Source organism: Trichosurus vulpecula, chromosome 7 (genome assembly GCF_011100635.1).
Source record: "Trichosurus vulpecula isolate mTriVul1 chromosome 7, mTriVul1.pri, whole genome shotgun sequence".
NCBI classification, from domain to species: Eukaryota; Metazoa; Chordata; class Mammalia; order Diprotodontia; family Phalangeridae; genus Trichosurus; species Trichosurus vulpecula.
Window position 1 is genome coordinate 139,572,166 of NC_050579.1, and position 24,573 is coordinate 139,596,738.

The 24,573-nt window shown below is 37.1% G+C and overlaps 1 pseudogene; it reads right to left on the reverse strand.

The window, feature by feature from the left end:
* Positions 1 to 19,905: 19,905 nt before the first annotated feature.
* On the reverse strand, positions 19,906 to 24,282 carry LOC118857661 (annotated as a pseudogene).
* Between the last annotated feature and the right edge of the window lie 291 nt (positions 24,283 to 24,573).

Here is a 24,573-nt window from a genome sequence, read left to right on the forward strand (position 1 = left end):
ATTCTGGAATTTCTCACTATTATTCCATGCCCTATTCTACCAAATTGTCTTTCATCAGGTAAAATTGGTTCACTTTCCTTCATACTATAAAGCACAATTATTTCATATATTTTAACTTTTCTTTCAAGTTTTATTCATTCTTTCTTCTATTTTTAGGGTCCTGTATGCTGTCAATCTGTTTTCATGCTAGGCTTTTTATTTAGACTTTTATTCTGTATTCCCAGGCACTTAGTCTTTGGCACTTCTTCCTCCATTGATTTACAGATCCTCAAATCTAGGCAAATTCAACCTCCTTATGTTGGGAGAACATGGGGGTTGCCAGGTCAATATTCTTGCATTGGGTAACCTTTGGAAGTGAGAGGCAAATTTATCTCAATTCTCTTTAATTAGAGTCTAACATACTACTTGCCTCTAGAAAGTCACTGAATAGCATGAGCTCTGACTCATTTTCTCACCAGTGACTCCAAGAAGCTGTAGCATACAAAGTGGTCACACCCAGGTAAAGCTTCCTGGGTAGACGGACTAAACCAAGCTGGGAGTAACAGACAAGACTTAAAGCCATCCATGAGTTTGGAGGATGTCTACCCCAAGAACATGAAGACTTCTTCTGATGGAATGGGCAGATGAGAACAATTTGTTCCAGTGGCCATGAAGGCAATTGAAGGAGGTACTGTGGAGTGCTTAAAGCTTGGTCAGACATTGAAGACAGGTCATCAACTTCATCCCAGGCCATTGCCAGTGGTCTTGCCACTGGACTTCAAATGACTCCAGAATACAGAGTGATCCTGATGACTTTGTGCAACTCTGCCTTACTTAAATCTAATTCACTGGTGAGTCAAGATATCACCCCAGGACTTCACTGATCGTCTTCAAAAACAAAAGACAAACAACAATAACCCACTGTAATCTTCTTCCCTCTATCCTTCCTTCCTTCGTGTAGCTGTGTTATATCACTCTGCCAATTCTTAAAAAGTTGAGAGGAGTTGGGTGTTGGAACAACACATTACAGCCTCAGAAGAGCCACATCAGGGTGAGCTGGGTAGGGAGGGCTTAGACCCAAGCATCACAGTTTTCTAGTTCTCATTGTAAGATAGTTGAGTGAATTGAAGGATGGGTGTTGAGAGTTCTAAGTATTAAAAACTCTCATGGGATTTTTACTTTATGCAATCCAGGGTTCTGTCTTCTTATATTATGAAGTCAGCTGTAATTATTCTGTTTCTGGCACATAATTTCTTTCTTTTTAAGGTTGGATGGCTTGATCAGGTCTGCTGAAAGATCACTTCTCAGTTTACATTTTTTTAAGAAAGAGAAGAAACATGTACAGAGATAAAAAATACGAAATAAATATAGTAATTCATGGGATCAAGGCAAAACTAGTAACTGGTCAAATCTGAGAAGGCTTCATGGAAGAGGAAACACTTGAGCTGAGGATTGAAGGAAACTGAGGTTCCAAGAGGCATAGCTGATGAGGGAGAAAGCTTTAGCATGGAGGACAAGCTAGGCAAAAATCTAGAGATGGGAAATGTCATATGTGAAGAATATCCTGTATGAGAAACAGCAAATAGGCCAGTCTGGCTACAGTGTTGTGTAGGTTAGGGGGATTCAAGAGTAATCACCTTGAAAAATAGGCTGGAACTATACTGTACAGGACTTTACAGGTTAAACTGAAGAGTTTGTATTTTAACCTGAAGGCTCCAAGAAACCACTGAAAAGAGGAGTGGTATGGTTCAACAACATATGTGTTGTGAATGCAGTATTAAATTTGTCAAGGATGGATTGCAGAGGTGAAAGAATAGATCCTTAGAAATTCAATCAATCAAAAAACATTTATTAAGAGCCTACTGTGTGCCAGGTATTGTGCTAAGCACTGACCAATTAGAAGGCTATTAACATAGTGTGCATGACTCTCTCTTCTCTCTCTCTCTCTCCCCATATATGTCTTTCTCTCTTTCTTTTATCTATTTGTGTGTGTGTGTGTGTGTGAATATCAGTCTCTAAAACAGAATCTTTGCAGTGCTAAAAGTTAGATAAATAAAATAGGTTCTTATTTATTTTGGCTAATCTAGATGTGGTTCTGCCTGAAGGTATGTAAAATAAGTACGTGATTTTTCAAGGGATCTTCCATTCCTATGATTTTGTGGATTATGTGACTAGTTATGAATTAATAACAGAGTAGTTCCTGAGGTCACAAACTGAAGATATGCAAATATGGATTTCTTAGCATTTCAGTTTTGGACAATTTTTGGAATTTTCGCATAAGATGTCTCTAGCACCCTTACCTAACACTGTCAAAATAAAAATCTCCATAAATTGACAATATTCATTATTTTCCACTGCTACGACTTCTAGTAATGTGCTAAGATAAAACACGATCTACATCTGAAGGCAATCTTTGTACAGCCAATGGGAAATTTGAATCAGTATATATTATCATAGCACTAGATGGCAGAAAGGGAGTCAAGGTTTACAATCATTAGGATGTCTGTAAGTTAGGATTTACTACTGTTGTTTTTTTTTTCAGGATTCTATGAAGATACATTGATGCTTCAGAGAGGACCTTTCACAAATTGTTAATTATACAAAAAAGTAATCCTTTATTATTCTTATGAATTCCACTAGTTAAAAACTTCTACCAGATAAGTCAATAAGGAAAAACTCCAAGTACTACACACAAATGCAAGTCTGGCTTCCTGAGAGGAGAGAGAATTAAGAAGTACATTCCACCTAGATCAGTGGTTCTTAATCTGGGGTTGATGAACTTTTTTAAAAATATATTTTATGATATTTCAATCCAATTGGTTTCCTTTGTAATCCTTATTCTGAGAAGTGACCCATGGGCTTCACCTGTGTCGGAGCCAGCTCAAAATGGCTTTCAAGAGCCTACTGTTACATTTTCAGTGTGAGCACCTAAACAATAGAAATTGTCAAACACTACAAAACAGCACTTGATTTATTGCTTGATTGATTGTCTAGACTTGGCAGAGTGATGGAGAAAATGTTAATACAGAATAAACTTAAAAGTGTGCCCTGTGTACTGTTCCCCCCATTTCAGAGAGCCAGTTATATTTTTACCAAGTGTATCATTGACTAGGTCCATGACCTGAAAAAGGTTAACAACCACTGGCCTGGTGAATTTCTTTGTACTAGGCAAAAGTGGATAGAATGCTGGGCCTGGAATCAGGAAGACGTCAGCCTCAAATGCTTACTACCTGTGTGAGCCTGAGGAGGTCACTTAACTTCTGTTTACCTCAGTTTCCTCATCCGTACAATGGGGATAATAAAAATACTTATCTCCCAGGCTTGTTGTGAGGATTAAATGAGATGATTATGAAGTGCATAGCACAGTATCTGGCATATAATAGGTGCAATATAAATGTTAATGATTAATATCATATTATTATTACTATGACCTCAGCATGATGCCACGATTCTTCTGTTACTACAAATGTATGGCATGAGGACTATCTTTACTTCCATATGCCAACATGCCAAGGTTCACTATTAAATGTTGGTAGGGTGACGCAAGCAGCCTTGATCCCAGGTCTTCTTGCTGTTTCTTATAAAATTGTTAGTCTCTCCCTCAGAGGTGTTACCTATCTATTGCACTCTAAATCTGCCTTGTCCCCATCTACCAGTCCACCCACATATTCAAGATTGGTGAGGAAGAAGTGAAAGAAATGTCCCAAAGCATGTGGGAATAATCCCAAGGGTCCCTGCCCTTGTATTCCTCGCCCTTGTAGCAATGAAAACATTGAAAATATCACTGAAGGCATGTTGTTTATGCCTTGTGGCTCTGTGCATCTGTAAATAACATTTCTGGATTTGAAGACGGACAATCTTTTTCAACAAACTCAACATGCTTGAAACTGACTCCATATCAGCCAAATTGTTAAAGCTCCATTGAGAGTTTCTAGCCCAAATTACAGAGATGAAATTGTAATTTAAATAGATAACTATATAAGTAAACGCTCCATTGGAGGAAAACAATATGTTGGATTTTAGATAACTTAGTTTTATTATTTTCAGAACAAAAATCATACTTTGAAAACCACAAAGGCTTTTAGAATTCTAGTCCTTCGTTTATCTGAAAAACATTTATTAAGCACCTACTCTGTACCAGAGAAAGTGCAAGATGCTAAAGACATGAGGCCAAACTGAAAGAAAACCCTGCCTTTGAGAAGCTTAAATAATACTGTGGCAACATGGGCATAAATAGAACACATTTACAAAACAAATGTAAACTAACTGGGGGGTATAGGAGGACACTAACAATGGAGGTGGGGGTGGGATCAGGGTAAGCAGGAGAGAGTACTTAAGGGAAAAGAAGCTAGGGATTCTAAAATACGGATTTGAAAAGGGAATACAACCCTGGCTTGGGGGAACTACCTGTGCAAAATTTCAAGGACAGGAAATTGAATGTAGGATAATTTGTCAGAAGGGCAGATTCCATAAGGGGGGAGGGGGATCTGTACAATAAGCCCGGGAAGGTAGCCTGGATCTATACTGAGATGGGCTCAGAATGCCTCACAGAGTTTTTACTTTGTTCTAGAAGCAATAGGGAGCAAATGGAGTTCCTTGAGCAGGGCTGTGACATAGTAAGGCTGTGGTTTAGAAATATCAGCTTGGTAACTATGTAGAGAATGGTTTAAAGAGAAGAGATTTGCAGAAGGCCACCAAATTAGCAGGGTATTGCATTAGTTCAGGTAAGAGGCATCAAGGACTTGAAGTAAGGTGATCAGGCAGTGAGTACAAAGAAAGTAATGGATGGGAGAAGTTTTGTGAAGGTAGAATGTGTGATCTACTATATATGGTCTATGAAGGAAATTAAGTATCATGGCTCCCAAAATAGGTAAATTAGGGGTGGTTTGAGGTGGAAAATAATGAACATATTAGATTGACATATCTACGCTAGGACATTCAGTTGGCTAAATATTCCAAACAGTTCGTGAAATTTTACTGGCACTTAAAAGAGAAACTAGGCTAGATATATAGATCTTGAAATTATGTGCATATATAAAATAGTTGAACACACAAGAGCTCATAGTCATTTCCAAAAGAGTGAGTTTAATAAGAGGAGAGATCTAGGGCAGAACTCTGGGATATACCCAAACATAGCTGCAGCAAAAGAGAATAAGGAAAGGTAAGACAGGTAGGAAGATGACCAAAAGAAAAGTGTCACAAAAACCCAGGAAAGAGAAAATATCCAAGAGGAGAAGATGGTTGATAGTGTCAGTGCTGCAGTTCATCTCAAGAAGGAAATGAATGATCCAAGACAATTTCAAAGGATCCATGATGAAAAATGTTATGTACCAACAGAGAGAGAACTTATGAGCTCTGAGTGAAGATTGAAGCATACTTCTTTCACTTTCTTTATTTTTCTTGGGTGTGTGTGTGTGTTTGCAACATGGATGCTATGAAGATGTTTGACTTCACATGTCTTATTGATATCATATTTCTTGCCTTTTAAAGGGATAGGGGAGGAGAAGAAGGGAGAAAATTTAGAACTCAAAATTTTTAAAAATTAATGTTAATTTTTTTAAAAAATGCAATAGGGAAATATTTAATGAAACAAATACTCTCACACACAAACACACATATATATTTTTAAGAAGGATGTCAGTCAGTTTCCTAACAATTATTAAGGGTATACTATGTACTGGCCTCAGTTATTGGCTTTGTGACCCTGGGCAAGTCACTTAATCCTGTTTGCTTCAATTTTATCATCTCTAAAATGAGCTGAAGGAGGAGATACCATACTACTCCCATATCTTTGCCAAGAAAACCCCAAATGAGGGCACAAAATTTCTATCTCCGACCTGACAGAATGATTTAAATGATTGAAACAACAACAAATATGCCAGGCAGCATGCTAAGCTTTAGGAATGATAAAAAAATTGTAGGTTTGGAAATTAAAATATATTGATATCTTTGGAGGGAATGTTGTCAGCTGAGTGATAAGTATGGAAGACAGATTGTAAAGGGTTAAGAAGTAAATGTGAAGAGAGGAAGTGGTAGCAACATGTATTGGCTGCTTTTGGGAGGGTGGGTGAAAGAGGGATAGCTTGAGATGTTGGTAAAGTCAACTGAACATTATTTTAAATGTGGTTAAGATGTGTTATTGTTTGTAGGCACCAGGGAAAGAGTCAGTGAATAGAGGAAGATTGAGGAATAGAAAAAGAGAGGCACCATTTGAAGGAGCAGTCTGCTGGGGAAGATGGGAGAAGGAATAAGGAGAACAAATAAACGTGTTGGCCTTGAGGAGGAGGGCCAGCTCTGACCACAGCCTGTAGAGAAGGAGGAGAGAATGAAGTCTGATGTCAAGAGGTTTTAAGACGTAGCACAGGGGAGAGGAGAGAGGCAGCTATCTCTATTTTCATAGTTAAATATGTCAAGTAGGAGAGGGAAGACAGCGGTGTGTACTACACTTGAGGATAGAAGGAAAGATTGAAATGTCTTAATCCTATTCTTTGATGATGAATAATAATAGCTCTAGCATGTGAATTTTCTGTATGCACAAATACAGAACTCTATTATGCTTTCTTATTTCTGACAGCAGAAGAATGTGTTCCATCACATCATAGGAAGAATCTGCAATCTGGAAAACTTCAGGAATTAACAACAACCACCACACTTCCATGCATAGAAGTCACTCATTTCCTTTCCTGCAACAAAGAAAGACCAGAGATGTTTATAAGAAAGAGCAACAGTGTCAGTAATCAACAAGTCTTAATTAGATGTTAATCAGGTTATCTGGGACTTCTTAAACTAAAATAAAAAAGTAGTAAAGGGCAACTCAGAAGTCCAGTATTTCCTTCTAGCCCGCAATATAGAGCATTTTGTTTTGAAAGATTAAAGTTGTTACTCTTTTTATGTACAGAATGTTTTTATTTTTCCTTCGTTCTAAAAGAGGACCATGACATCAGGAAGGTGACGCCAGGACTTGAAAGTAAATTGAATTCAAGTGAGGGAGGACTGTGCAAAGTCACCACTCTTATTTTCTCCTCCAGAGCCAACTGGGTCCAATGGCAAGAGAAATATCAGTATGAAAGGAGATGGCCCCAGTTGCAGTGGAAGACTTTGGCCATTTTAAACTTTAAGGTCTCAGTTTGGCTGAGGCAATAGGCATTCACTGATTAAGACTGGGTAAGAAGTGAAGCAAAAGATGGCCTTTGCTACCTAGTCAAAAAAAATCAATCTGGGAGGCGAAGACCCTCAGGGTTTCTGGCCAAAAACAGTAACAGTTGCTATTTACATTCACTCTTGAGTGGGACTTGGATTGGGACCTGTTGTTGGCCAATCAATGAAAACCAGAGTGAATTAGGTTTAAGGCCCAGGTCCTTAAGAAAGAAATCTAGCCTTGAAACCCCAAGATATCTTGCTAGGTTTCAGCAATCAAAATTTGCATTGCTTTGGGCAGAGCATTCAATGGGGAAAGGAAAGGAAGAAAAGAGGAGAGGAGAGAAAAGGAGAGGGGAGGAGAGGAGAGGAGAAAAAGGAGAGTAGAGGAGACGAACAACAAAGGAGCTCCGTTGCCCAGCTGGAATTGGCCAGTTGGGTCCCCAGTGGGGCGGCTTCTCCTACTCACAGGTTGCTGTTTGTCCAGACCATGACATCTGAAGCTGATGCCAAGACTTGCAAGTGAATTGGATTTAAGTGAGGATTTAAGTGAGACTATGCAAAGTCACTCATCTTACTTTCTCCTCCACAGCCATATGGGCCCAGCAGAAAGATATAGATCAGGATGACTAGAGATGGTCCTCTATGAACAGAATACTTAATATTAAAAGAGTTAGGGAGACTAAGGGATTTTCCCATGTCAAATCAAGAAGCATTTATTATTATCTTTTAAGTAGGCACTGTTTGTCCACCACTGCTCTCAGAACTATAAGGATTATGAAACAGATTTTATGGACTATGAGCTAAGTTTTGTTTTTTGGGGTTTTTTTGGTAGATATAATGATTTTTACTTTAATTCAGTATGGATAGAGCACCAGCCCTGGAGTCAGGAGGACCTGAGTTTAAATCTGGCCTCAGACACTTAGTTCCTGTGTGGCCCTGGGCAAGTCATTTAACCTGATTACCTAGGAAGAAAGAAAGGAAGGAAGGAAGAAAGGAAGGAAAGAAGGAAGGAAGAGAGGGAGAGAGAGAGAGAAAGAAACATCAGTAAACCAGCTATTTAAGTAAAACATTTGATTTTTTCATTTGTACCATTTTATAATCAGGGTTCACAAGTAGACATATATATAAATAAGGAGGAGGAAACTGGGGAAACAACTGACACTTGAACCACTTCCTTATCTGAACTGGTCAAAGAAGTAAAGAATACACACACACAGGTGAATATAGAAATAAACAGTTTTTATTTAATGGGGTAATGAAAAGGAAAGGGGCAGAAAAGAAAGAGGAATGAGAGGGAGAGTAGATTAAAAGAGGATTAGTCCTAAGCAAAACTATACACAAATATTTATAGCTCTTTTTGAGGTACTGAAGAACAGAAATCTGAGGGGTTTCCTACAAATTGAGGAAGGGCTGGACAAGTTTTGGAATTCAAATGTAAGAGAATAGTATTATGCATTAAGAAATGATAAAAAGGATGGTTTTAGAGAAGCCTGGAAAGATTTATATGAATTTATGCCAAGTGAAGTCAACAGAACCAGGAGAACACTTCTACAATGAAAATAATGCAAAGACAAACAATTTTGAAAGAATTAGGACGTCATCAGCATTAATGACCAACCAAAATTATAGCAGATTAATGATGAAATATGTTATTCACTTCCCTCTCACCCAAAATGGAGAAGAAAAGGACTCATTATACATATGATATATGTAGATATAGAGATATACACATATATGATGTATATAGTATAAATGTTATATATAAAATATATCCTATATATGACTCGTTTTATATATGTGTGTATATATGTATACATACATACACATACACATATATATATATATTTGTATATACACATGTATATGTGTTTTTAAATATGGCCAGTGCAGAAGTTTGCTTTTCATGACTATATATGTTTGTAACAAGATTTTTTTTTCTTTTTCTTTTTATCAAAGTCAGGGTTGGTGGGGAGAGAAGGTAGATTTTTGCTGGTATGAAAAATATATTTAAAAAAAAGGAAATGATGGCTTCTTTAAATACTGCAAGGCTCCATTATTTTTCTGATATGGATACCTTCTTAATAAATACAAATCACCACTGAGCTACAATTTAGAAAATGGTCTTTGAGAATTTCAGTTAGTTAAAAATAATAATCACCCTGCATTCAAACTGGTAATGAACCTTCCAAAAATTTTTTTTGTTGGTCCTAGAACAACATAGAATCCATTGCAGATCTCACAGTTGAAGCCCTATTACATCCTTAAAGGATCTAGAAGAGCTTGCACTCTCTGGGATACCATTCCAGAGCTCTGGGAAACCTAAGTACCAGACTGAGGCATCAGAATAGGACTTCAGTAGAAGGAAAATGGAATTTGCTTTAATTATTGACTTTTCCTGATATGTGCCAAAAGTAAGACAGTCTGGCGATTTATATTTTTCTCATTATCCTTCTTTGGTCTCACAAAGTAGACAGTCATGAAAGATACCATCCTAGTTTAATGAAGACCTGTCAAAGATAATGCTCAATAATTAATTTGTCTACCCATTACAAGAAGACATGAACAAATAGATACCTTGTCTAACACAAAGACTATGATCGGGAAGGAAATCAATACAATTTATCTTCACTTTAATAAAGTTTTTGATTCTATCTCATATGAGACTAATTTTCAAAAACTTGACGAATTAGACTTAGAATAACCAGTCATTACTCTTTTTCAATCAGTAGAGTTTGGTTCTTCTGTGTCTAAGAGTAACATTTTACCCATATTTCTAGCAAATGAATTTGGTAAATCTAAGTACTGTACAAACATAATCAAGATGGCAGAAAAATAATCATACTTAGACACACAAGTTTTTCTATAAGAATGGGTCATCATTTAAATATTTCTCTGTATATAGAAGGAAGATAATGTAACAAGGCATAGTAATTCAAAGCAGAGGATTATGGACAAGATGAAAGTTATTAAGTTGGTGCTACAAAAGGTATAAAGTAGAGGACAATTTTGATTCCCTGCAGGAATCGAATTCTATTCCATTGTTACCATTTCATCTAAGAATTTTCACTTTAAGACATTAATTAAATGGCCAATAAATATTTACTTAAATATTACCATGAGTAATCAATGAGTAAACAATCCAGGGTAAACACATTCTGCTGGGAAATACACAGGGATGAAGTCATTCACCTAGAGCATCTTCATCTCCCTTGCTTCCCAGGTCTATTTCCCAAATGTCTTCTGTCACCATGTTCACCTTCATATCTTTCTTACCTGATGATTTGCCCTTTTCCTTGCCAAGGAAAACTCCTTTAGTTTTGCACAGATGATCCCAATCTATCCCATCTTCTTGACCATATGTTCTCTCTGTCATCCTTACTAACCTTCAATTTTGCCTTACTGACTGGCTACTTCCTCAGTGCCTGCAAACATGCTCATGTATCCTTGTTCAAAGAACTCTCATTTGATCCACCCTCCCCACCACCAGCTTATCTTCACATTTCTCTCCTCTGTTTTGTAACAAAATTCCTTGAGGAGGTCTTCTACAATAGATGCCTCCACTTCTTTTCATGTGACTCCATTTAACTCTCTACAGTCTGGTTCTCAATCTCATCATTCAACTGAAATTCCTCCTAATGTTGTCTTAATTGCCAAAACTAATGACCTCTTTTTTCAATCCTCATCCTTTTTGATATCTCAGTGGTACTGTCCATCATCCTCTTTAATACTCTCTCTTCTTTAGGTTTTCATGATACTATTTTGTCCTTGTTCTCCTACCTATCTATCCACTTGTTATCGGTCTCTTTTGATGGACCTTTGTCCAGTTCATACCACTAAGCACAGGCATCCCACAATCTGTCCTATGCTATCTTCTCCCTCTCATCAGCTCCCATTGATTCAATTGATATTTCTACACAGATGATCCTCAAATCTACTTTTCCAGTTCTACCCTCTCTGCTGACCTCCAGCCTCATATCACTAACTACATATTTGACATCTCAAAATCTCCCCAAACCCTCCCCTCTTCTTTTTTAAGTACTTTTATATTATTTTTCCCCCAGTTACATGTCAAGAAATTTTTAGCATTCATTTTCACAAGGTTTTGAGTTTCAAATTTGTCTCCTTCCCTCCTTCCTCCCCTCCTCTAAAATTGTAGGCAGTTTGATATAGTTTATATGTATGCTATCATGTAAAACATATTTCCATATTAGTCATAATTGTGAAAGAAAAAACAGATCAAAAGGAAAAAAATGACGAGAAAGAATAAAGTAAGAAAAATATACTTCCATCTGCATTGAGTCTATCAGGTCTTTATCTGGATGTGGATAGCATTTTCCTTCATGAGTCCTTTGTACTTGTCTTGGATCATTCTGTTTCTGAGAAGAGTTGAGTGATTTATAATTGGTCATCACATAATGTTGCTGATATTGTGTACAATGTTTTCTTGGTTCTGCTCATTTGACTTTTTTTCAGTTTGTACAAATCTTTCAGGTTTTTTTCTGAAATCTGCCTGTTCATCATGTCTTATTGCACAATAGTATTTGATAACATTCGTATACTACAGCTTGTTCACCCATTCCCCAATTGAGGGGCATCCCCTTGAATTTAAAATATTTTGCCACCTTGAAAAGGGCTGCTATAAATGTATTTGCATATTTAGGTTCTTTTCCCTTTTTATGATCTCCTGGGGATACAGAAGTAGTAGTGATATTGCTGAATCAAAGAGTATGTATAGTTTTGTTGCCCTTTGGGGATAATTCCAAATTGCTCTCCAGAATGTTTTCATCAGTTCTCAACTCCACCAACAATGCATTAGTGTCCCAATTTTCCCACATCCTCTCCAACATTTATCATTTTCCTTTTTTGTCATTTTAGCCAATTTGATAGGTATGAGGTGGTGCCTCACAGTTGTTTTAATTTGCATTTCTCTAATCAAAAGTGATTTTGAGCACTTTTCATGTGCCTATGTACAGCTTTGATTTCTTCATCTGAAAATTGCCTATTCATATCCTTTGACCATTTATCAGTTGGGGAATGGTTTGTATTCTTATAAATTCAAACTAGTTCTCTATATATTTGAAAAAATGAGGTCTTTATCAGTTATTTGCTGTAAAGATTGTTCTGATTTCCTCATAATCTTGTTTGCATTGGATTTTTTTGTACAAAAGCTTCTTATTTTAATATCATCAAAACTATCTATTTCACATTTTACAATGCTCTTTATCTCTTGTTTGGTAATGAATTCTTCCCCCTCCCCATAGATCTGACAGGTAGACTATTCCTTGCACTTCTAATCTGCTTATGGTGTCACCCTTTATGTCTAAATCATTCACACATTTTGACTTCATCTTGGCACACGGTGTGAGATGTTGGTCTATATCTAATATATGTCCTATTGTTTTCCAGTTTTCCCAGCAGTTTTTATCAAATAGTGTGTTCTTATCTCAAAAGCTGGGGTCTTTGGTTTTATCAGATATTAGGGCCTACTCTTCCGTCTGCTTCTGTTTTATGGGAGAGTTCATTCCGTTCACATTCACATGTGATTACCACCTATGTATTTCCCTCCCTCCTATTCTTCCTCCTGCTTGTCCTCTCTCTCCTTTCACTCTTTCCCTCCTCACCAGTGTTTTGCTCCTGTCTACCACCTCCCCTGATTTGCCCTCCCTTCTGTCAGTCCCCACTACCCTTTTACTTAATCTCTTCCTTTCCTACTTCCTGTAGGTTGATAGATTTCTATATTCAACTAATTGTGTATATTATTCCCTCTTTGAGCCAATACCGATGATGGTAAGGTTCAAGTGATGCCTATTGCTCACCCTCCTATCTTCTCCTCCACTGTGATAGTTGTTTCATACTTTTTCATGTGCAACACTTTACCCCATTTTACCTCTCACTTCCTTCTGCACCCATTATACTCCTCTTTCTCATCCCTTAATATTTTTTGGTCATTCCCTCAACTTCACCATATACCCATACCCTCTGTCTATGTATATTCTTTCTAGCTGTACTATTAGTGATAAAATTAAGAATTAAAAGTGTCATCTTCCAATGTAGGAAAGTAGAACTGTTCAGCTCCATTGAATCCCTTATGTTTTCTTTTCCTTTTTTATCTGTTTATATTTCTCTTGGGTCTTGATATTAGAGATAAAATATTTGGTTTAATTCTGGTCTTCTTATGAAAGCTTGAAATCCTTCTATTTCATCAAATTACCATTTTTTCCTTGATGTATTATGCTTAATTTTACTGGGTAAGTGATTCTTGGTTGTAGTCCTAGCTCCTTTGCCTTCCAGAGTATCGTGTTCCATGATCTCCAGTCCTTTAATGTTGCAGCTGCCAAATCCTATGTAATCCTGATTGTGGCTCCCTGATATTTGAATTCTTTCTTTCTGGCCACTTGAAGTATTTTTTTCCTTGACCTCATAGTTCTGAAATTTGGCTGTAATGGGGTTTTTATTTTGGGATCTCTTTCCTGAAGTGATCGGTGGATTCTTTCAGTGCCTATTTTGTCCTCTGGTTCCAGGACATCAGGGCAGTTTTCCTTGATAATTTCTTGAAAGATGCTGTACAGATCCTCTTTTGATTATGGCTTTCATATAGTCCAGTGATTCTGATATTGTCTCTGCTGGGTCTATTTTCCAGGTCAATTGTTTTTCCTATGAGGTATTTACTTTTCTTCCATTTTTTCTTTGATTTGATTTTGTTTGATTGATTCATGATGTCTCATAGAGTCATTAGCTTCCACTTGCCTGATTCTAACTTTTAAGGTGCCTCAATTAGCTTTTCTACTTTCTTTTCCATTTGATTACTTCTACTTTTTAAGCAGTTGTTTTCTTTTTCCAAGCTGTTGATTCTTTTATCATAATTCTCTTGTATCACTCTCATTTCTTTTCCCCATTTTTCTTCTCTCTCTCTTATATGATTTTTAAGCTCCTTTTTGAGCTCTTCTATGAGTTCTTTCTAGGCTTGAGACCACTTTCTGTTTTTCTTTGGGGTTTTGCCCATAGGTGTTTTATCATTGTTGTCTTCTGAGTTTGTGTCTTGGTCTTCCCTGTCACCATAATTTTCTGTGATCAGATTCTTTTTTTGTTATTTTTGCTCATCTTTTTTTTGGCCTTTTTTCATTTCTTTTAAATGTGAACTTTGCTCTCAGGGTGGAAGGGGTTCTGTCTCAGGCTTCTTGTGCTTCTAGTGACTGCAGGCCCTGGCTGTTTACCTGGTGCTGTACTGGTGTTGCCCTGAGGCCCATGGGGACACTCATGTTTAGTGCTTCACTGAGGATTTTATGTGAGGGATGGCTGGAGCTGCTGGAGGCCATAGTTTAGGCCTGCACAATGTATAGCCTATAGGCAGTATGTCGTACAAGCTTGTTTTACATAGGCTATATTTTTTACAGGCTGCCCAAAATCTTTGTTATGTAGACCTGCTGTAGGTGTTTGGTAGATTACCTGTTGTGTGCTGAGGCCCAGTGGGATGTTTCTGTGTATCCCTGGGGCTACATTGAAGCATGTGGTGGTCAGGCCTCTGGAGGCTGCTGGTTTGCCTGGGGCTACACTGAAGCACATCACTGTCTGGCCACTGGAGGCTGCCTGTTTGCCCAGAGCTGTGTTGAAGGACACGGAAGTCTGGCCACTGGAGGATATGTGTTTGTTCCAGCTACACTGAAGCACATGGTGCTTCTCAGAGCTGGAGTCTGCTGATTCTCCTGGTTATGCTAAGGAGGGTCCTGGTGTTGCTGCTTGCCTGCTCCACTACACTGGGGCTCAGAAACTCCTGCTAGTTTGCTGAGGTAGGGCTGGCTGCTGGCTTGTTGGGATACCACCTGTTGTGGACTTTTATACAAGTGAGATCGACTTTTATTGCTTATCTTCCAAGTTTCTTGGGCTAAGAGATTTTTTTCACCTCACCTTTTTGCTGGTTCTGCTGTTCCAGGATTTGTTTTGGGGGCAGTATTTTATGGTTGTTTGGAGGTAAATATAGAAGAATTACTCACCATCTTGGCTCCAGTAACCTCCTCCCCTCTTTTTAACATCCCTATTACTATTGAGGGTACTGCCATTCTTCTAGGCACCCAAGCTAGCAACCTAAGTATTCTTGACTTCTCATTATACTACATCCCACTCTCCTATATCTAATCTGTTACCAAGTACTGTTGGTTTAACCTTCACAATATTACTCATCTTTGCCCCCTTCTCTCCTCTGTCACTGTCAACACCCTGGTACAAGGTACTCACAAACTCATGCCATCTGACTTTATCTTTACTCAATACCTATGAAATATCTGATTAATGGATACTTTCATGCTATATTAGATATCATTTTTACATAATCAGTGAATTGCTCTGGCATTCAAGATACATTATTTAGATTTTATTTTATATTAGGAAAAGTATTATAAAACAATAGAGAGTGCAAGACTATAAAACTCAATTCTTCAAAAACCAACAGAAAACCATACATGAATCATAGTCTCATGCAGACAATTTCAGAGTGAATTAAACAAAAAAAGCAAGGCTTTGGATATGTGTCTCATACTTTTTAAAATCAGCTAGAGTTTCTCTGGAAAGGTTTTCATTAAAGATACTGCAATTTTTAATTTATTAAAAATATATCTTATGTTAAAAATAAATATATGTAGTTTCTCTGAAATTTCAAGTTATGTTTTTGACTATTTCTAAATAATCTATAGTTTTGTTTTGTTCTAGTAACAAATTCTAGCACTATTCAAATCAGAACCATCAAGATTTATATACTAGTTATAATTCATATATGAACAACAGTGACCTCATGTGGTTAATGCTTTATGCTTGAACCTTGATGGGACTAAGAAGAAAAGACGATAACCTGGGGTGTTCATGATGATTGGCATCAGGGCAATTGGTTAGAAGTTTCTGCTTATGCCTCTCCTTCACATTTTTACTTTCAGATAGAACATTATTACATGCTGATAACTTGTAAAGACCAGTAGGAAACTATCATTGAAATGCTTATTATGTTAGTTCTTTCAAAACTAAGTAATATGTTTAGAAAATAAAAAGAATGTATGTTCATTAACTCATGTCTCAAAAGTATTCATTTACTATAAAAGTATTCGATATGAATACTTAGCAACTTAAAAATTCTATCATAATCTTAGGAGACATTCATTTTTAATCAAAAATACTGTGATGCACAATTTATGCTTTGTGAAGGTTTCCATAAGTACTTTATTCAATGCTTGGTCAGAAGGAAACAAAGTTAGAAGAGATTTGTGTAACATCATGAAAAGAACCTTTCCAAGAATTCTCTTTCATCATCAAATAAAGTTTAATTATTAGTCATACATCAAATCACAACCCTGAAGCTAGGAGGGATCTCATGGAGCATTTAGTCTGATCTCATTTTATGGATGGGGAAATGAGGCCCAGAGAGGTCAATGGATTTGTCCAAGGTCACACAAATCATTAATGTCAGAATTGAGATTTGAACTCGTGTCCTCCAGAACTGTGTGTTCTTTCCACTGTACAATGTGGTTTTCCTCACCTTTCTGAGTTTCTGAATGGGCATGTACTAGGTGATTCCCACATATCAGTCTGGAGGGAGGACTTTGACTTCAATTACAAATTTCACATAATTAGCATTTTTCTATCTCTACAATCTCTTTTTTTTAATGGAATTGAGGCTTTAGAGATTGGGTAGTTTCCCATTTTCCCAGGTTTTTTTTTTTTGGAGTTGTTTCCATTTTTTTTTTTTGTAAATCTAGTTTTCCACTTGTCTCCCTGTTCCTTTTCTTTCCCCTTCCTGCTAGCTTACTGAAATACTTTTTGAGCACATTCACTAGTTAGGGTTGTTTACCATCACAACCAATGAAACATAAAGATTGCTTCTGGGCTCACTTTGCAAGTATGGTATCGTGCAACATGCTTAATTTGCTTAAGGAGTCAGTTACAAAAATAAAGAAAATGCTTTTCTATTTTTTTTTACTTTTTCTCCTGGCAGATACCTGCCAACTAGATACATTGGATCAGAGGATTTTAAATCATAAAATCATAGATTTATAGGAAGAAGGAAGGAGCCTTAGAAGCCACTTAGCCTGATGATTCCAGCCAAATTTAAAAACAAAATCTGAGAAAATGGGAAATAAACCACACTGTATAAGCATTTACAAAATCTGATTGCCATTCTACATTTAATTCAATTTCAGCTCTAAAACTGTAAAATAAAAATAGTCCAAATTTATAGTATCTTCTTTAAAAATCTTTTTATTTTAGACAAATACTAAAACTTAAATACATAATAAGAAAAGAAAAAACATTATAAACTTAAATATAAAATAAGAAAAGAAAAAAAAACATGTGCAAAGCAGAACGTAGGAGAGGATTCAAAATATATAGCAATAACTTACCATTTCAGAAAGCCTATATATTAAATACTGTGCGTTAAGTTGAAAGCAGTCCATCTTTCCTTCCTTGTAGGTTTTCTTTTGTTCTCTGTGGTACACTTTTTACTTTGTTCTTTTCTCCCCTTTCCTCCCCACTACCTACAACTCCAAAGCTACAATTGAGCCTAGATATATTCATATATATAGGTATTGATATATATGTATACATATATACATATGTATTCCATATACATATACATTCCCTAAAAGATTCTACTCCTAATCTTGTTTTTATGTTTGTGCATATCTCTTTTTTCCTATTTCTCCTAACTCTTTTTTGCTTCCACCTGCTACCTTGCCCTCCTATTTCTTAACCTACCCCCATTCCCACAATCCCTCTCTTACCCTCCTTTTACCCTCCCATTCCCCTAAATCTAAACACCCTTCTATACCTCCCTTTTGATCTATTCCCTCACCATCCCCTCTAAAGATCCCTCCTTTATCCTCTTGCGCCTTCCTATCCCCTTAAAGTTTTATTTTTTTTAATTTAGAATACTTTTACACCCTTCTAGATGTATATGTATTTTCCCCTCTTAAACCTATTTCCAATGAAAGTAGGTTTCCTGAACTAATAGCCCCCCTCCCCCATTGAATTTTTCTGTATTGGTTCTTTCTCCTGCACCTCATTTGTAGCTTTTCTTGAATGTTTTTACTTTTTAAAGTCATATCATACTCAGGTCTACCCCAATCTTTCTTATAAGCTACTAATTACTAGTAACAATCTTAGACATAGATTTTACATTTTCCATACATAAAAGGTAAAAATTCTATCCTTATTGAGTCCCTTGGTTCTTATATGTCAAATCTTCTATTGAGTTCAGGGTTTTATTTAACAGAGTTCTGAAATTCTAACAGTTGATCAAGTGTCCATTTTTTAAAATTCAGAATTCTGCTTAGCTTTGCTGGGTATGATATTTTTGGCTGGAGGCCCAGTTCTTTTGCTCTTCAGTATACAGGGTGTCCCTAAAGTCTGGACACATAGGAAAAAACACATATGTTGAAATATTTGGAATATTAACAGACCTTAGGCCCCTTGATGTCTTTTTCTGGGGTGTGCTTAAAGGATAAGGTGCACTCAATGAAAATCACAGATGCAACACATGTGATTGAACACATAAAGAGGGAATGTGCTAAAATTGACAACAATGTGGAGTTATTGCATCGAGTTCACATGAATCCTGCCAAGCGCATCAACCTTTGCATCACAAATGATGGAAATCATATTGAAGATATTATTTATTAATATTCCAATTACATAAAATGTTGCTGAAAATTTCATTCATTTCTTCAAAATATGCATTTTTGCCTATATGTCCAGACTTTAGGAACACCCTGTATAGTGTTCCAAGACCTGTGATCTTTTAGTGTTGCCAGCGCTAGGCCTTGTGTGATTCTAATTGTAGTATCATCATATGTTAATTGTTTTTTTTCTTGTTGCTCATAATATTTTTGTCCTTGATCTGGGGGTTTGGAATTTAACTATGATATTCCTATGAGTTTTCCTTGTAGGATCTCTTTCAGGTGGTGATTGGCAGATTTTTTTTCTATTTCTACTTTCCCTTCTTGTTCTAATACTCCAGGACAATTTTCTTTAATTATTTCTTGTATTATTGTAGCAAGATTCTTTTTTTGATCAGAACTTTCAGGTAGTCCAATTATTCTTATGTTTTCTTCCTTGATCTGTTCTCTAGATCTGTTGTTCTTCTTATGAGATATTTCACATTCTCTTCCATTTTTTTCATTCTTTTTTTTATTTATTTCTTCATCTCTTATAACTTTGCCCAATTCTGATTTTCAAGGAGTCATTTTCTTCCTTTAGATTCTGGCTCTTTTCTAATTCGTTGACTTTCTTGTCAAAATCTTCTTGTTTTTCTTGTAGTACTCTTATATTTTCTTTTTAATTTTTCCTCAATCTCTCCCGTTTGATTTTTAAAGTCTATTGTAATTTCTTCAATGAATTCTTTTCAGGCAGGTAACCATTTGACCTTACTCTTTGGGGTAGAAGAGGGTTTCTTTGTTTCAGCACCCTCCTCTGAAAGGAACCCCAGTGTTCTCTATTCCCATAGTAGATCTCTATGGTTGGATTCTTTCTCCTTTGCCTGATCATTTTTTAAAAATAATAATTTAGTTTTTATAATCACCTCTACTCCTAGGGTATGGGGATAGTGCCTCTGCCTTCTGATCCTCTTCAATTAATGTCTTCTTAATAGTCACTCTTCTATATAATCCTCTCTCTCATAATTGCTAGTTTAGGGTTAGACTCTCAAACAACCAGCTACTTGTTTTTTGTTATTTTTGGGTGAGCAGTCTGCGTTATTGTGGGGTGTTCTTGGTTCCGCCTTGGAGCTGCCTGCCCAGGCTGCTTCCCTTAGTCATGCTTCAGGTTCAGCCTCTGAAACAGGTACTTGCCCAGCCCGGATTTGGGGGTCTGCCTGCACGTGGGTGATAGCCCAGGCTAGCAGCTTCACCTCCTCGCCCAGGTAGTGGTTCTCCAGGAAGTCGCAGGGGTGTGGATCCCCTTGGCTGGAGCCCAGGGTATGCAGCTTCAGGAGGGCCCTGGTTCAGGCCCTTCTCCAGGTTCAGCACAGCCTGTATGGCATCTAAGCTGTGACCCCACTCATCTCAGGCAGGTTTCTGCACAGCGTGGAGGAGGACACGGCCCTCACGCTGATTCTGGACCCACAAAAGGCACTCAGAGCCTTTGCATTTGTCCTTTACCAGCTCCGGGAAAAAATGCAATATCCTAAGCCAGGCGACATTGTCCCAGTCGAAATTGAAACCCAGTGACAGGTAGGAGTAAGAGGCCTGCAGGTACAGGTTGGCCAAGCTGTTGACAGCAGCCTTGGCCTCCGGGGAGAAGTTTTGGCAGATCTGGGAGGTAGAGCTGCAAGGTAGCACCTAAGACCGAGGGAGGAGGCAGGCGAATGGTGGTGGTGGCGGGGAGAGAGCGAAGCGGGGAGGGGAGGAGGGAAGGGAGTGGAGGGAAGGGAAAGAGGGGAAGGGGGGGGGGCAGGGCGGGGCGGGGCAGCTGGTCCCAGAGGCATAGCTATTTGTTTTTGGACAGTGAACTTATAGTTTACAATTATTACTTAAAGAAAAGTCATATGGAAGCAACCCTAGTTATTCAAGGCCATATTTCATTAGTAGATGAAATGCATTTTAAAATTACATCTACTTCTTGAAGTGTATTGTTAACGGCATTATACAAAGAATACATTGTTTTTGTAAGTCTGAGCAAATTTCCAGCAAAGGTTCCCAAAACAACTTACCATTAAGAAAACACTAATCAAATTTTCATTGCTCTTAAGAGCACACATCCATGCCAAATTTAAAATAGGTACATTTTAGTTTCATGCCAACAAAGAAATATATGATTCGTTCTCTAATAAGTTCTTTTTAAAAAACAGGAAGTTTTCATTTTAAACGCTACAAAAATGTTTAATGGTGATCTGTTAGAACACAAATGAAAAAAAAAATGATTGAGGAAGAATCATCAAGGCCAGCAATAGTCACATGAAAAAATACTCTAAATCATTTTTGATTTGAGCAATGCAAATCAAAACAACTGCGAGGTACTGTCTCATACCTATTAGATTGGCTAACATAACAGAAAAGGGAAATCATAAATGCTGGAGGGGATGTGGAAAAATAAGGGCACCGATGCTTTGTTGTTGGACTTGTGAACTGGAGAATAATTAGGAACTGTACCTAAAGGGCTCTATAAAACTGCACATACTCTTTGACCGTACAATACAACTACTGGGTCTGTATCCCAAAGAGATCAAAGGAAAGGGAAAAAGATCTATTTGCACAAAAATATTTATAGCAGCTCTTTCTGTGGTGGCAAAAAATTGTATTTTGGAGGGCTGCCCATCATTCGAGGAATGGCCGAAAAAGTGGGTGTATATGACTGTGATGGAACACTATTATGCGATAAGAAATGATGAGCAGAAGGGTTTCAGAAAATCCTGGGAAGATTTGTATGAATTGATGCAAAGTAAAGTGAACAGAACCAGAACAATGTACTCAACAGAAATACTCTAATACTGCAGACCTTCCAGGTTGTCTTGGGTTGTAAATTTGTTTCATTCTGTCTTTTTTGTGAGTTCTCCCGCTCTAGGATTTGTTTTGAGTTATTTTCAAAGGTATTTGGAAGAGTTTGGGGGAGAGCTTAGGTGAGTCTCTGCCTTTACTCCGTAAAATACCATTTTAAAAAAAGAAATTAAAAATGGATAGTTTCAAATATAACTGGGAAGACATCTGTGAATTGATACATAGTGAAGTTAGCAGAAATAGCAAACAATTTATATAATTATAACAATATTATAAAGAGAAACCACTTTGACTTCAGAATTCTGATCAATACAATGAAAAATCGTTTTTTCAGAGAGGACTGATGGTGGAATATGCTATCTACTCCTTGACAAAGAAGTTATTATTTCGAAATCTAGAATGAGATCTGAAATTTTAGACGTGGCTAATGTAGGAGTTTGCCTCACTCGAATACATATATTTGTGGTGATGCTTTTATTTTTCATTGTTGTTGCTGTGGTGGTGGTGGTGGTGGTTATGGTTATGGTTATTGCTCAGGTATGAGAGGAATGGGGGAGGAAGAGAAAAATACCCATGAATTGGAAAATATAATCAAATAACATAAAATTATTGAAAACTTAAAGGGATTATTTATGTTTTTAGACGTTCTGTAGATACTTGTTCCATGATCTCTAGGCATTTCTTTGAATTTATTTTCTTATTCATCTCTTCACTGGAAATGTCAGGTTCACTTTCCTTTAAAGTATAATACTTAGACATTCTTTTGAGGCTTACCAAAAAAAATTCTAACTCATTTTTTTTTCCTTTTGTCTTTATTCATCTCTGTTTTGACCTATCTCCTTGGGCTTGCTCCCAATCAGTTTTTCTCTTGATTTTTTCTAATTCAGTCTTTTTCTCATATGCTTTTAACTTGCCCTTGGTGTCCTTTCTTAATGTTTGACCTCTCACCTTCCACACTCGTAGCCCACATTTTCTTTTGCACAGACTCCTGGATTTTACATCTTCAAGCTCCTCTAGTTTGGGACTGCGGGATCTGAGTCACTATTTAGTGGAAACTCCGTGGGGTTGGATTGACTGTATCAAGAATTCTAATTTCTCTTTCTCTTGGATATGAAATCTCCTTCCCCTCTAGCTGTCTCTTCTTTGTTTGTCATCATCCCACCGCTGCTACCATATAGGGTTATTCCCTCATCCTCCTGTACATAGGGAGGATCAGTGTTTTCTATCTCATACAGTATGTGGGGGAAGGGGTTTCAAAATAAGCCATTACATTAAGGATACTGGATCGGGGCCATCAGACTGGGTCTCTGAAATACAACCTCATCAGATTTTTTTTGTTTATTTTGTTTTTATGCTTACTCCCTTAAGGCCTTAGTATGGGCTGGCACAGAATTATATGAAAAGGAGACAAACATGTCAGCTCTTCAATGCTATTTCATAACATTACACATGCACACATATATTATAATGTTTTTCATAAAGCATTTAACAAAATTATAAAACGTTTGTCCTCTTATATTATTGATGAATTTTTAACTATTTGTTTTTGATGAAGTGATGATGAACCTTTGAGATCATTATTTCTTTTTTCTACTTTTTTTTACTAGTAATCTTTTAAATATAATTTTCTAGAATTTTTCCAGTTATTAAGTAAAATTCATTGGCCTAGCTATGATCTGCAGACTCTATTCACTTTCCTTTCTTGAAAGCTGGGACAATTATTCTTCCTGTCCTTTAATATATTTCCTGTTTTTCATGATATTTAAAGATCATTAACAATAACTTAGAAATCACATCTGTTAACTCTGTCCGGACCTTAGTTTACAATTCAGTTTGGCCAGGTGAATTGGATCCACTAAGAACAGTTTGGTTCTCCCTTAGTGTCTCCTTACTTATCTTATTTGAAGACTGGACTACTACATTCAGATTCCTACAATCTTTTTGTGTTGTGTTGTCTTTTTAAAATGAATGCTAATATGACCCTTTTTTCAACCATATATACCCCATCCTTGATGAGCCAGAACTAAGCGCATGACATCACAGTAAGTAAAGACCATTTACTTAAAACAAAAAGTAAGGTAGAGAGCAAAGGGTTAAATCAAACGACAAGCACTCCATTAGCCATTCTTTATAATTTTAGAGGCTGAGTCCATTCATCTCCACTGCTTGTGCTGTCTCATTAGATTGAACACTAGGTGACCAAAACAGTGTGAATTCTCTCAGTCCTGCCAGTATGAAGCCTCAGAACTCTACATCACCATTTTCCAGTGTGGAGGTGGTAAAGCCGATAGCATTATCTTTATCATGGTCCCAACAAATAGTGGATTCTTGATGTTCCAAATGAGCTGCTTTTTCAATATCTGAATGTGTTGGTACTCCATGAGTGAGGGAAAGTCAAGTATTCGCTCCAATGGAAGTGAGATAAAGCCCAGCTAGAGTTTCCTGGACCTGTGTTCTCTCCTTCTCACTCTCTGCTTTCGTTTCTTTCTCATTTGGCTCTAGCTGTATTATGCCACTCCGAACCTACTTGTATCACATCTCTCTCCAGAAACAGCTGCCCAAGCCCTTACCAGATTCGTTGTAAATGTCTCCATTCAAAAACATTCAAAAGATCCCTGACTGGTGCAATCCCTATGTCCAAGTACTGGCCATACTGGTACTTATGGACATTTTGAAGCTGTGTCAGAAGCATCCATCACTGGCAGGGCCAGTTTTTTTTTCTTTTTTTCTTTTAGAATATAATAATTTGTTTTTTGTTTTTTTTATTTTTTATTTATATTTTATTATTTATTTAATATTTTTAGTCTTCAGCATTGATTTCCATAAGATTTTGAATTACAAATTTTCTCCCCACTTCTATCCTCCCCCCCCACTTCAAGATGGCATATATTCTGATTGCCCAGTTCCCCAGTCAGCCCTCCCTTCTGTCACCCCACTCCCCCCCATCCCCTTTTCCCTTATTTTCTTGTAGGGCAAGATAGAT